Source organism: Pogoniulus pusillus, chromosome 9, assembly GCF_015220805.1.
Source record: "Pogoniulus pusillus isolate bPogPus1 chromosome 9, bPogPus1.pri, whole genome shotgun sequence".
Taxonomy (NCBI): Eukaryota; Metazoa; Chordata; class Aves; order Piciformes; family Lybiidae; genus Pogoniulus; species Pogoniulus pusillus.
The window spans coordinates 10,603,502-10,617,040 of NC_087272.1; the positions used below are offsets into that span (position 1 = coordinate 10,603,502).

The 13,539-nt window shown below is 46.8% G+C and overlaps 1 long non-coding RNA gene across 3 annotated transcripts in view; it reads right to left on the reverse strand.

The window, feature by feature from the left end:
• Window positions 1-13,539, reverse strand: part of LOC135178046 (uncharacterized) — a 29,979-nt gene that overhangs the window by 15,858 nt on the left and 582 nt on the right. For all 3 annotated transcript variants that reach the window (XR_010303326.1, XR_010303324.1, XR_010303325.1), the window contains exon 2: window positions 11,474-11,573. This is a non-coding gene — a long non-coding RNA (uncharacterized LOC135178046). The remainder of the gene's footprint in view (window positions 1-11,473; window positions 11,574-13,539) is intronic.

Consider the following 13,539-nt stretch of genomic DNA (forward strand, 5'->3'; position numbering starts at 1 on the left):
TGAATTACGAAGGAAGGGAAATCCTTTGGCAGCCAAAATCCTATTCTGTGAAGCATCAGACTTTGAGAAGTCTCTTCTTGACGTGAATTTGAGTTCTTAACCCCTTCTCTTCACCAGTTTACCTGCTTATCCTTTTAAATCATTCTTTAGTTCATGTTCTTCCTAAAAGTTAGTCCAAAATTCATGAAAGCTTCCCCCCTGTCAGTAGCTGTTACTAGCAAGGTTGAGGATATCTTGTGCACACAAGATGGCAGGTCACAGGGAGAGACTGGCATGTTTTAGTGCTACCTGGCTGGTGTCAGGTCTCCAGCATTTCCTTTGCTATAACTTTCTGTACTCCTGTATCTTGTCAGCAGCTTAGTGAGAGCTGACATCAGCCAAGGACTGGATTTCCCCTGAGCTGGGACTCACTGCTGCTGAACCTTTTCCGCACAGATGGGCACCCAGCTAACTGTCCTTTGCTTCTTGTTTAGAGTGGAAATTACACTCTGGCATGCTGTGGTCATGTCCTCATCCTAACAAGATTAGGGAAAGTGTGGTGACGCAGTTTTACCAAGAGAACAAACATTTCTATGCCTTTAAATTTACTTCAGTCTCTCTGTCAATCTTCCTGCTGCAGAGAGGAAAAAAAAAATAACAGTTTTGAGTCTGTTGCCTGTTTGTGATGCTTAGCAGATAAGAAAGCCAAAGGCATGGAAGTGTTTGAATAAATCTATTATTTTTTCATTTCAATTCCTAGTTTCTTCATTCCATCTGTGTTTAGAAAGATAAGAAAGTACTTGGCTGAGCTCTGTTAGCAATGGAGTTGGCTCTTGCTTAACAAACTCTTATCCCAGCATCTTCAGCAGTTACACAGAGATTGCTGTACTTGACAGCTTTCCTTCAGTCTGTTATTTAGAATTCTAAGGCTCTAGCCTAGCGTGGTTTGGGGAGAGTCTGTTCCTTCCTCTGCATATACCTCAGTGGAGATGGGACTGTTGGACAATTCTGACCCTGTGTAGCCATGGGTTTTGTCACTGTTGAGACCTGCTGGCCTTGGTAGCTGGGCTTTACCAGAGAAAGGTAGATTTTAAAGTATAGTTAAGGCTTGAAATTAAAAGGGACATGTGCAGTTTCCCAGGAGACTAAACTATGTGTTGTAGTGACAATAAGGAACTCTAAAAAGTAAGTTAAAGACCCTGTAAAAATAATTCACATCCTCAAGAATAACTGTTGTGCCATTAATGCTCCGTTCTACCTTTGTTACTGAAAACAACAAAACACAAACACAACAATCATGCAGTGCATTTGAAAATCCTCCACTTAACCTGTGCTACCAATCTTAACATTTCTGTTTTGATGCTTCTCCCATCTTTTCTGAAAGCCTCCTGATTGCCACCTTTATTTGTTCCCTTCCAGATCTCTGGATGATAGAAACAGTACAGGAAAAAACAGTAGTTCTTTGCAGATAGAAGACATTTGCTTCCAGGACAGTGGTAGTGCAGGCTGCTTTTACCTTCCTAAGTGCTTCAGAGCTCTCCTGGGAGAACTCAGAAACCATTTAACTCAGAATCAGCTCTACTTTTGTATTACTATAAATGTTTGTCTTTACTTGTTTTGCTGAGTAGCATTTAAAAGTAGGTTTCTGACCAAGCTTATCTGAGCCCACTGCAGGAATCCCTAAAGGAAGAACGTCTCCTGCGTACCCTACTGCACTGTTTTCAGACTAAGTCCCCAGGGCCAAGTTTGAATTGTAGCGGGAGGAGCATATCCCACCACTCTTAGTCCTGCTTTGATTGGTCTTGTCTGTTTATTCTCCTTTAAGAATCCAGTGATAGAATCCATAGTGACAGAGCAAGAGGGAATGGCCTCAAGCTGCGACTGGGTAGGTTTAGGCTGGACATTAAGAAGCACTTTTTCCCAGCAGGAGTGGTCAGGCACTGGAATGAGCTGCTCAGGGAAGTAGTTGAGTCACCAACCTTGGATGTGTTTAAAAGTCATTTGGATGTGGTGCTTGGGGGTATGGCTAAGGCTGAACTTTGTAGAGTAAGGATAACAGTTGGACTTAGTGATCCTGGGAGTCTTTTCCAACTGGGATCGTCTCTGTCATTCTGTAATCTAGAAACCCCTCTCAGCAAAGTTACTGTGAAGATTCAAAGGGAGTTTTCAGCTTGTGATGGCCTTCACTGTAGCCCAAAGTCATGAAGAAGTGTAGTGCAGTTGTGATGGTCAGCTCTCTTGGGAGCTGACAGGAATAAAAGTATTTTTGGAGTTTCACATAAAACCCTGAAGTGCTGAAATCTTTCACTCCCTCCACTTTTCAGCACTGTTAATTATTTCTTTGGAGGTTTTTATTTCCATGTTTGCATTCAGTGAACATTATTTTTTATCTCCTGAGTAGTGCTGAGCTATGACATTTTCTATCTTGACATTTTTGCCCCATGTTTTTTGTTCAGTCCCATCTGTCACTCCTCAGATGCTGCTAAATGCCACAGAATGGTAGGGGCTGGATGGGACCTCTGGAGGTCATCTATTCCAATGCCCCTGCTAAAGCAGGATCAGCTAGACCAGCTTGCAGGAACACATCCAGGTGGGTTCTGAAAATCTCCAAAGAGACTCCACAACCTCTCTGGGCAGCCTGTTCCAGTGCTCCAGCACCCTCACAGGAAAGAAGTTTTTCCTTATGGTTAGGTGTAACCTCCTGTGTTAACAGTTAATGGGGAATAACTGGTTGATGAAGGAGAGAGGACAGTGGTCCTGTCCCTTCTAGTCCTGCCCTGTCCTTATGTTACCTTACATGAACCTGGAATGCAAGGTGCACTCCCAGCAAGACTTTCACAGTGGTGAAAGCAAACCTGCATCCTGCATTTTGTTCCCATTAGGACAAAGCCCATCAGGACTGTTTCATGAGAGCACTGTCTCAAAGATTAATGTGCTTCAAGTGCTTCATGACAGAAGTCACCAGCAGCCCCAGTGACTTTAGACAAGGGAGCTGCATGCTGCTTCTCCATGTTCCCCTGCCAGTGCCTGAGCAAGGATGATTTTGCTCTTGATGAGATTGTAAAGCCTTTGCCTAGATTTCTGCATGATGGTTTAGGAGCAGGTCTTTGCCAAGTGCATAGCTGCATGGACTAAAATAGAACAGACCCTGAACTTGAGAAACAAAGCATGGGCTTCTGCCTTTCTCCTTTGTGGCTTCTCATAAGGGATACATAGATGATAGCTTCTTTCTCAAATAGAGAAGTAACACTTGACTTACTCTTTTGTAAAATGAAAACACAGTGACTCTTTAAATTACAACCACTTTTCATTCCACCTCCCAGGGCACCCTGGCGTTTCCATATGTCTCAGTTTCCTGAAGAGCTGTGCCACAGCTTGTTTCCTAGGGGTGGCTGTGTTTCAGCAGCTAGCACATGATGGCAGCTCAGTGCATGTGGGTGGCTTCAGGGTCTTTCTGAATCAGCACTGCTTCCTTGCTGAACTCTGGAAAACATTTTTTCTTGAGGAAGAGAAATAGAGCTTACTCTAGGGAAGTTTAACAAAGTGCCAAGTCCTGCACTTGGGGCAAAACCACCCCATGCAATGCCACAGGCTTGGGGCAGGGCTGCTGGAAAATTGCTTGGTGGAAAAGGACTTGGAGGTGTTGGTTGACAGCAGAATGTGAGCCAGCAGGTGCTCTGGTGGCCAACAAGGCCAGTGGCGTCCTGGCCTGGATCAGCAGTAGTGTGACCAGCAGGACAAGGGAAGTGATTGTCCCCTGGTACTCAGCACTGGTGAGACCACACCTTGAATACTGGGTTCAGTTTAGAGCCCCTCACTATGAGAAGACTGAGGGTGCTGGAGCAAGTCCAGAGAAGAGCAACAAAGCTGGTGAAGGGTCTAAAGAACAGGTCTGGCATGAAGTAGCTGAGGGAACTGGAATTGTTTAACCTAGAGAAAAGGCTGAGGGGAAACCTCATTACTTTCTACAGTGCCCTGAAAAGAGGTTGGAATGAGGTGGGGGTTGGTCTCTTCTGCCTAGCATCAGGTGACAGAGCAAGAGGAAATGATCTGAATTTATGCAGAGGAGGTTTATATTGGAGAGTAAGAAAAATTTATTTCCTGCAAGAGTGGTGTAGGTGAAGTTGTCACCATCCTGAAGGTGTTCAAGAACGGTGTGGCTATGGGACTTTGGGATTGTCATGGTAGGCCTAAATAGGCTTATACATGTCTTGGCTTGCCCAGACATGTTTTTCTGCTCTCCCCACTTCTGCTATGGGGAGAAGAAACCATGGGAAAGAGGATAAAGAACCTGGAACCACTGAGTCTAAGGACTCTGGCTTGCCCAGACATGTTCCCTTGCTCCTTCTCCTTCTGTCCTGGGGGAATCAACCACAGGAAAAGAAAACAAAAGCCCTGGCTTCATCTAATATGGTCAAACTTGGAAAAGTGCCATTCTGATTGGCTAATCTATGTCCAAAGGCCCACTAGCCTCGGACTGTATTGATAAAAAGGAACAAGCAGGTAGCACAGCCTGCATCCTGAACTGCCTGGAACCTCCCCTCGAGTTCACCAGGAACAGGCTCTAAATGCCTGCATGCAATCGGCCTGCGCAGCCAGCACGGCATTGTGCAAAGACTGCTGGGGACAGAGTGGCTGGAGAGCAGCCAGGAAGAAAGGGACATGAGGGTACTAGTAGATAGTAGCTGAAGATGAGCCAGCAGTGTGCCAAGGTGGCCAAGAGAGCCAATGGCATCCTGGCCTGCATCAGGAACAGTGTGGCCAGTAGGACGAGGGAGGTTATTCTTCCCCTGCACTCAGCACTGGTCAGGCCACACCTTGAGTGCTGTGTCCAGTTCTGGGCCCCTCAATTCAAGAGAGATGCTGAGGTACTGGAAGGTGTCCAGAGAAGGGCAACAAAGCTGGTGAGGCGCCTGGAACACAAACCCTATGAGGAGAGGCTGAGGGAGCTGGGGTTGTTTAGCCTGGAGAAGAGGAGGCTCAGGGGTGACCTCATTGCTGTCTACCTGAAGGAAGGCTGTAGCCAGGTGAGGGTTGGTCTCTTCTGCCAGACAACCAGCAACAGAACAAGGGGACACAGTCTCAAGTTGTGCTGGGGGAGGTCTAGGCTGGATGTTAGGAGGAAGTTGTTGGCAGAGAGAGTGATTGGCATTGGAATGGGCTGCCCAGGGAGGTGGTGGAGTCACCGTCCCTGGAGGTGTTCAAGCAAAGCCTGGATGAGGCACTTAGTGCCATGGTCTAGTTGAGTGGCTAGGGCTGGGTGCTAGGTTGGACTGGATGATCTTGGAATTCTCTTCTAACCTGGTTGATTCTATAATGATTCTAATTCACTGATTGCCTTCTGCCACAAGCAGAGCCTTCTCTTCCAGTACAATGTTTGCATTTGCTAGTTACTGCTTAAAGTGTTCTAGTTTTGCCTGTTCCCTGTGTGTGTAATTATCCAAAATGTGCATTTCAAACCTTGTAAATAAGTTTTCTGGCAAGATTTAATGTTAATAAACCATGTTTGTGGTTATTAACAATCTCTGCCTGGACATCAAAATTAACACAGGTTATTCATTTTGCATAATTTGTAACAGGGACATGGTTAAATGGCCATGGTAGTACTAGGTTGATGGTTGGACCTGGTGACCTTAGAGGTCTTTTCCAACTGAAGCAATGCCATGATTCTGTGCACAGAGGCACAAGTCTCTGCCATTATTATAGTAGAAAGTGTTGGAGCACTCTACTGAAAACTGGAACAGTTAATGCTGCCATGTATTGAGGTGCTTTTCTGTGGTCATCTATTCCTGCTTCAGCAATTTTATTAGCAGCAAAACTGTGCAAAGCCATCCTAGCCTTGTAGTTCACAGATGTGTAATTTCTGTTACCTTCCCATCTAGCTGATGTGCTGCCACAGGCAAAAAATATATTAAACCTTGCATTTGTTTCTTTTAGGAGTATCCTCCTTGTATTCTGCCCTATGGGGCCAGGCTACAAGAGTTGGAGCTGTTCAGTCTGGAGAAAAGAATGCTCTGGGGAGACCTTAGAGTCACCTTCCAGTACCTACAGAAAGCCAGGAAGGGATTTTTTACAAGGACTTGCAGTGACAGGATGAGATGGAATGGATTGAAGCTCAAGGAGGGTAGATTCAGACTGGATATTAGAAAGAAATTCTTTCTGGTGAGGGTGGTGAGACACTGGAACAGGCTGCCCAGGGAGGTTGTGGATGCCCTCTCCCTGGAAGTGTTCAAGGCCAGTGTGGATGAGGCCTTGAGCAACCTGGCCTAGTGGAAGGTGTCCCTGCCTGTGGCAGGGGGGCTGGAACGAGATGCTCATTAAGGTCTGTTGCAACCCAAGCCATTCTGTGAATCTATGATCTCTGCTAGTAGCAATATGCACATGGCTGGAAAGTGCTGTGTTATATGGAAGGTTGGCACTACAAAACTCAGTTTGAAAGGTCTTCACAAAAGAAAAAAAAAGTGAAGTCTCTGGTATGAGTTTTTGGGGGTGGGTTGGTTGCTTGGTTTGTTTGCTGTGGTTTTTTTTCTTTAAACACAGCATCTTAATTTATGGAGGATCTTATTTCTTGAAACAGAGGTCCTTCATCTAGGAAGGGGCCTCTGCCTTCCCCGACCTGTGCTTGGCACTTCCCTGGCTCCCACTGTGGTCCTCGACCTAGCTGTAAGTACGGGATCCTGCACTTCTCTCTTTCTCATAGTCGCTTAGAGCTGTAATTGACAAAGGTCTTGCAGAAACTAACCAAAAGCCCACGTGAAAATGAGAATGAACTACTGAATGACTTTGAAGGATCACAAAGAGGGACATTCAGCAATGAAAACCAGTGGCAATAGGTACAACTCCTACAAGCCTGTTTGTGACAGTTTAGAACAAAATCAGCTATTAAATAACTTCACCTGGGACTGGACTGACTACTGAGTTCTGGGTGGCCTGAAGAGCTACTGGTTGTGTAACTGATTTGAGCTTTTACTTGGTTTGTGTCTGTAAGCTGTGTTCTGTACAGTCTGTCAAAAGATCTCCAGCTCTTCTCAGCAATGCACAGCTTGGATGTGTGTGAGCCAAATGGCAAACTTAGCCTGCTTCTGAGAGAAGTCTTTTGCAGTACTGTTCTTCCTCAGTTCCATCACTGTTTTCTCCAAATACTAACTACTCAGGAATGTTGTTTTAAATATTTCTGGACTCTTCACATGCTAAAGATGTTCCTGCTTGAGCTCCAAAATGTAATTTCTGCTCTCCAGAGGAGCAATCCTCCTTGTTTGTGGTAAGTGCAAAGAGGGAACCAAGCTCTGCAGTAGCATTACCTTGCGCTGGGTGCAGAGTGTATAAAGGAATTTCAATTACTCATGTGCCTCATGGCTTGCTTGGTTTTTGCTTGTCTTCAGCAAGCTCAGCTTTGTGAGCTTTGTGCAAATCATAGCGAGGATTTGGTACATTCATATGTGAGTTTTCTCCTTTAAGAAGTAAAATAAAAATAGCTTTAAGCCTTTTCCTGTATTGGCCTTTTCCAGGAAGTTTACCATGTTTGCATCTTTTGCTTGCATTTCCTATTTTGCCTTTTGAACAGTGAGATGGTTGAATTTGCTTGCCTTAAGTCCAGGCTGCTTGAAGTTAGCAGGAAGCTGCTGTGCCCTCCTAAAACTGCTTACTTCAGACTTCCCACAAGTGTGCTCTGTCTGTTATTTCCATAAGACAAAAGTTAGTGACAACATCTAAGCAAGAATAACCTCATAGTCCAGTATAGTTTGGGGACTGAACTGTTGGAGAGCAGCACAGAGGAGAGGGACGTGGGGGTCCTGGTGAACAGGAAGAATGACCATGAGCCAGCAATGTGCCATGTGGCCAAGAAGGCAGATGGTGTCCTGGGGTAGACTAGAAGGGGTGTGGTTAGTAGGTCCTCCTCCCCCTGATGAGATCACATCTGGAATATTGTGTCCAGTTCTGGGCCTGTCAGGTCAAGAAGGACCTCAGGGAGAGTCCAGTGCAGAGCCACAAAGATGCTGAAGGGAGTGGAACATCTCCCTGCTGAGAAAAGGCTGAGGGAGCTGGGGCTCTTTAGCCTGGAGAAGAGGAGCCTGCAGGGTGACCTCATTCATGTTCATAAAGATGTGAAGAGCAGTATCAGGAGTATGGATCCAGGCCCTGCTCAGAGATGTCAACTGATAGGACAAAGGGCAATGGGTGCAAGCTGGGGCAGAGCAGGTTCCACAGAAACATAAGGAACAACTTTTCCACTGTGATGGTGACAAAACTGGAGCAGGCTGCCCAGAGAGGTTGTGGAGTCTTCTTCTCTGGACACAAGCAAAACCCATCTGGATGTGTTCCTGTGTGACCTGCTCTAGGTGATCCTGCTCTAGCAAGGGGGTTGAACTTGATCTTTGGAGGTCCCTTCCAACCTCTACTATTCTGTGTGAAAAGTAGCTAAAATATCACATGATATCCTTGGAGCTATGTATTTTTGAGAACTTACTTCCCAGACAGAAGAAATGTGGCAGATCTACCTGTCTATCAGTTAAGTATTTATACAGCATGGGAAGAAAAATGTAATAACTTGACTGAAACAAGGGAAATGAAGCTGTCAGACTGGGAGAAGGTTTATTAGAGAGTTCTCCACAATAGGTGTCTGTACACCTATCTTTGTTTTATTTGCAGTAGTGAGAGTAGCATGAGAATCAGGCATGTAATTACACAAGCAGTAGGAAGGATTAGAGAAGAATGCCTTGGAGTTAGGGCCTGCAGTTAGAAAAGGGGAGGAGTAAATTCCATAGTCTGATGTGGAAGACCATAGAGTTAAAGAAGTGTTGAAAGTGACAAAGCAGATTGACTAAAGTTTTAGCTGAACACAGGGTAAACTGGAGCCAGGAAAAAGATGTGCCTCTCAGAAAATACAATTCTAGGATGTTTTGGACCATGCATTTTCACTATAGACATGCACCAAGTCAGAGCATTGCACTGAATGCTTTTAATATTTCCTTTTTTTATAGACAGTTAAAAAACCTCAGGACTGTGGTACAGAAGAGGTTTCATGAAACTCTTATGGGAGTTGGATTGTTTGTAAAGCTACAATGGAGTCATAAGAGGAAACTGAATGAAAGGATGTTTGCTGAAGGGCAATTAGGTAAAAAACTGTTAGTAACTTTACTCCAGATGTTAGGAAAAAACTGACACCCACATTTGTGTAAGATTCTGAAGCAGTAGCATCAGCAATGGCAAGAACTGGAAATGGTTCTTAGGATGAAGCTTGATTGTTTCCAAAGCAGATGCTAGGGAATGGTTGCCTGCAAGATGGGAAGACTGGAGTGCAGCTCTCAAGCAGATTGCTTCCAGTTCTGTGATACAGCTGCAAGCTAAGCTGAGACTCACTTGTGCTCCTCTGAAGATGCCAGTGCAGGGCAGCCACATTAAGTAGCCTGCAGATTGCCTTCTGGCTCCCTTGCCCTGCCTGGCTTGTGAACATGCTGCAGCACTCATGTGTTACTCAAAGAGATTATCTAACCTCATCTTTGCTCCAACTTTAGCCAACTGAACTCAGAGATTAATTTCTGAGATAACAGTGTATAATTTGCTTAATGCTGTTACCTGCTTCCAAATAGCTGCTATCTCTAGCTTGGAGGCTGGAATTCAATATTCCTATTGAATATCTGCACTGATAGGATCTGTGCTAACATCACTGAAGGGGAAAAAAGGAAGGAGTGAAACATTATTGCTAATTTCTGCTTGCTTGCTTTTGGTTTGCTCAGTAAACTGCATTGTACCAATGTGCACCCAGCATCCTGGGCTGGAAGTTCAATTACTTGTGACCATAGGCTGATAATCTTGTGGTCAATTATGTGAGCAATGCTTCCCTTTTCAGTTGAACTTACATTGCTCAACAGTTAGAGCACCTTCTTCCCCTTCCACCTCCATCTCAGCAGCACACAGATGGGGAAGAAAGAGCCTTTCCTAAGAGTCACAGCTTAAAGAAAACTCTCTAGTTAACAATTCAGATCTAATCCATGTCACCAGGAAAACCACAGCTACTGTCACCTCAGGGCTTATCATAAGGCTCTTGCAGATGGACTAAATGTCTTAGTTGCTGGTCACTAAATCTGTAATCCACAAAGCAACTGTCACAGGTGGCATTATTTGACAGGTTTCACCATGCAGCAAGCCAAAAAGTACAGGCTTAGGAAAACATGGAGTCTGAAATCAGCTTTAAAAGAACAGTAACCCAAAGGCTAGAACTTTAGATAAATGTATCATATAACTTTGATTAGTTGTCTCTTGCCTCTGCTGAAGGAGAAAGGCCTGACTTTAGCTCTCCTTTCACAGAAGCTGAAGGAAGAAGGGCATATTAAAACAGGTCATTTAAGGGAACCTCAAAGGTAAGTGGGACAACATTCTGAGACCAGCAAGTTTATGCTACTTCAACTTGCATATAAAAGTTTTCAACCTCTGTGCTGTGCTCTTTGGAGCACAGAGTTCCCTGGAAAAAGTACAACAGTAATGCAGAGGCGTACTCCAAGTCAGGTGTGTTTAAGATGTGTAGGCATAGACCACCTTTGTGGCTGAAGAGAACAGACTGTAAAGATGTCATTTAAGAAATGCATTTTCAAATGACTTCTTAGACATGTGATACATGTCAGCATAAGGTAATCAGTTACCTGCTGTGCATCAAGAATCCACTGCTAGAAAGGCTGTTCATAAAGGCAGCACATATTAATATTTGCTTTCTGTTTAGCACCTGTCTGTTTTTAAAGGCTTATATCTGGGTAAATCAAAAAACAGTGGGATTTTTTAGTGGGAGGAGGTATGGAATGGAAGTAGTTGGGAACTGAGACTTGTCTGAGATCGGACAATTCTCTGGGAACTGATTATCAGGAGCTTCTTTCAGAAGCTGTGAAAATTCATAGATTCATAGAACAGTTTGGGTTGTAAGGGACCTTAAAGAGCATCTCGTTCCAACCCCCCTGCCATGGACAAGGACACCTTCCACTAGGCCAGGTTGCTCAAGGCCTCATCCAACCTGGCCTTGAACACCTCCAGGAAGAGGGCAACCAGTCTCCCTGGGCAGCCTGTTCCAGTGTCTCTCCACCCTCACTGTAAAGAATTTCTTCCTCATCTCCATCCTAAATCTCCCCTCTTCCAGATCAAATCCATTGCCCCTTGTCCTACCACTACAAGCCCTTGAAAAAAGTCCCTTCCCAGCTTCTCTGTAAGGCCCCCTTCAGGTACTGGAAGGCTGCTCTAAGGCCTCACCAGAGCCTTCTCTTCCCCAGGCTGAACAGCCCCAGCTCTCACAGCCTATTCCCACAGGTGAGGTGATCCAGTCCTCTGATCATCTTTGTCACCTGTGTAGGTAATGAGTCTGAACTCTGCTCAGTAACAAATTACTGGCCTCAGTCCCAGTAAAAAGCAAATGTTTCTGCTGGTGTGAATGTTTCCTGACTATCTCACTAGAAAACACCTGCTCAGTTGCTGAACCTGCTGGGCATGCACCCCCCTGTGCTCCTCCTACCTGGCCATCTGTCAGCAGGAGCTCTGCAGAAAGAACACCGGCATCCAACAGCAGTTACATCCTGAGCAGCTGGCTCTGTCAGATCTTCCAGAAGGAATACCTAGAATTGAGAGTGGGAAAAAAAATAGAGTTTTAATGCACTGATAGGAAAATCAGTATCTTCTGCATGGGAGCCCCACTGAAAGATACAGTCCTTGCTCCAAAAGACAAGCTTGAATTCCAAGATTTGCTATTAGGTAAAGCTATAAACCCTCAAAGTATCAGCCAGTGGGCTTTGACCAAAATAAATGAGAAATGGTGTCAGGGTGGCCACTAAAAAGTCTGCCACAACTGAGTGAAGAAATGGGTAATCTTTCTACCTGATGAAATACAGCAGGGGTTCATTTGTCACAGTTTAGTGCTCTGTTAAAAAGCCATCACAACTGTGGCTGCAGTCATGCAAACTGTGCTGGATTATCTTTTCAGAGCAGTCCAGGGGAGCTATGATGGAAATACCACAGAGAGGTTTCCAAGAGCCGGAGGACTTCACCTCATTTGACTGTATGTCTGTATAGAGAGAGTTGGGGTTGTTCAGCCTGGAGAAGTGAAGGCTCCAGGGAGACCTTAGAGCAGCCTTTCAGTATTTGAAGGGGGCTACAGGACCAGGACAGCTGGAGCCTTCTTTACAAAGGCATGGAGTGACAGGAGGAGGGGTAATGGCTTCAAATTGGAAGCTCAACTGAGATCAGACATTAGGGAGAAATTCTTCGCCATGAGGGTGGTCAGGCACTGTAACAGTTTTCCTCTCATGTCTTTGTCTCTGTAAGACACATGAAACATCATCAGATGCACAGAAAACAAGTATTTGTGCACGGCAATGCATCCCCTGGGGAAGAAGGGGATGGAGCAGGACTGAGGGTCTACCAGGTCAGCTGGTGAGCCCTCCTGCAATGAGACTCCCTTCTCCCAGTTGGTCTCCTCTCCTCAGTGCTCTTCTGGAGTGGCTGCCAACAGGACAAGACTCTCTAAAGACTCTCTGTCTTGGTACTAGCTCTGTCAGACCTAGAAAGAGTCCAAACCAGTGAGCTGGGGAAAACTGATTTCCACTGAGGTTCAGCTCTGGCCAGCATCACTCTCAGGGGAGATACGCAAGGGTCAGAGCCGGCAGCCTCGGATATTGCCGCGGTAGGGCAGCTCTGGGCTTTGCTCAAAGCCCTGCACTTAACGAAAACCTTAATTTTCCGCCCCGAGAGGTGCTGTGGTGAGAGCAGAGGCTGCCCCAGGGACCCACACCAGCGCTCGCAGCGCCATCGGTGACACGGCGCAGCCAGGCCGGCTGGGCAGGGGGGGCAGTGCGGCTGCTGCTGTTCACAGGGCAGGGGAGTTTCCAGCCAGACCCTGGCTTTCTCTAGGGCAGAAACGGGACGTTCCTGGGGTCTCGTCCCTCCCACCACTGTTGCATGGCACTGCGTAGCTGTTGCCCAAAGCACCAAAAAAGGGCCAGGAAGATCTGCCCGTGCCCAGGAGGCCGCAGGGTTTGCAGCTCTGGGACCTCTTCGGCCCATGCGGCGCTGAAGGGAGCTCCGACGGCCTCACATCTCTCCCTACAGGGAGACAGAGGCCTCGGCCGCGCCGGGAGCCCAGGCAGGGTCTGAGGGCAGCACTGCTGACAGGCCGGCACACGGCGGGGCCAGACCTGCCCACGCCCGCCGCTCGAACACGCTGCGAGGACCACCTCCCAAAGCCCTCCTACCTAGCTGCCGAGGGGCTACCGTGGGCCCCGGGCCTGACCTCCCGGAACAGCCTGCCCGGCCTCGGGTTTTAAGCCGCAACGCGCAGGGTGCGGTCTCGGCCCGGCTGGACCCCACTGGTACTCGCGGGCGGCGCCTAGCCCGCTCCAGGGCCGCAGTCCCACCCCACACGACTCCCGACTCCGCGGCCCGGCCGTCCCCAGAGACGCATGAGAGCCAAGAGGGCTCACATGAGAGCCAAGAGGGCTCACATTCGCGACCGCGGCGCTCCGCTGCCCCCCCTGGGCGCGCCCTTCTCCCCTGCCGGCTGGCGGCAGGCTGCCGGTGACGGCTCAG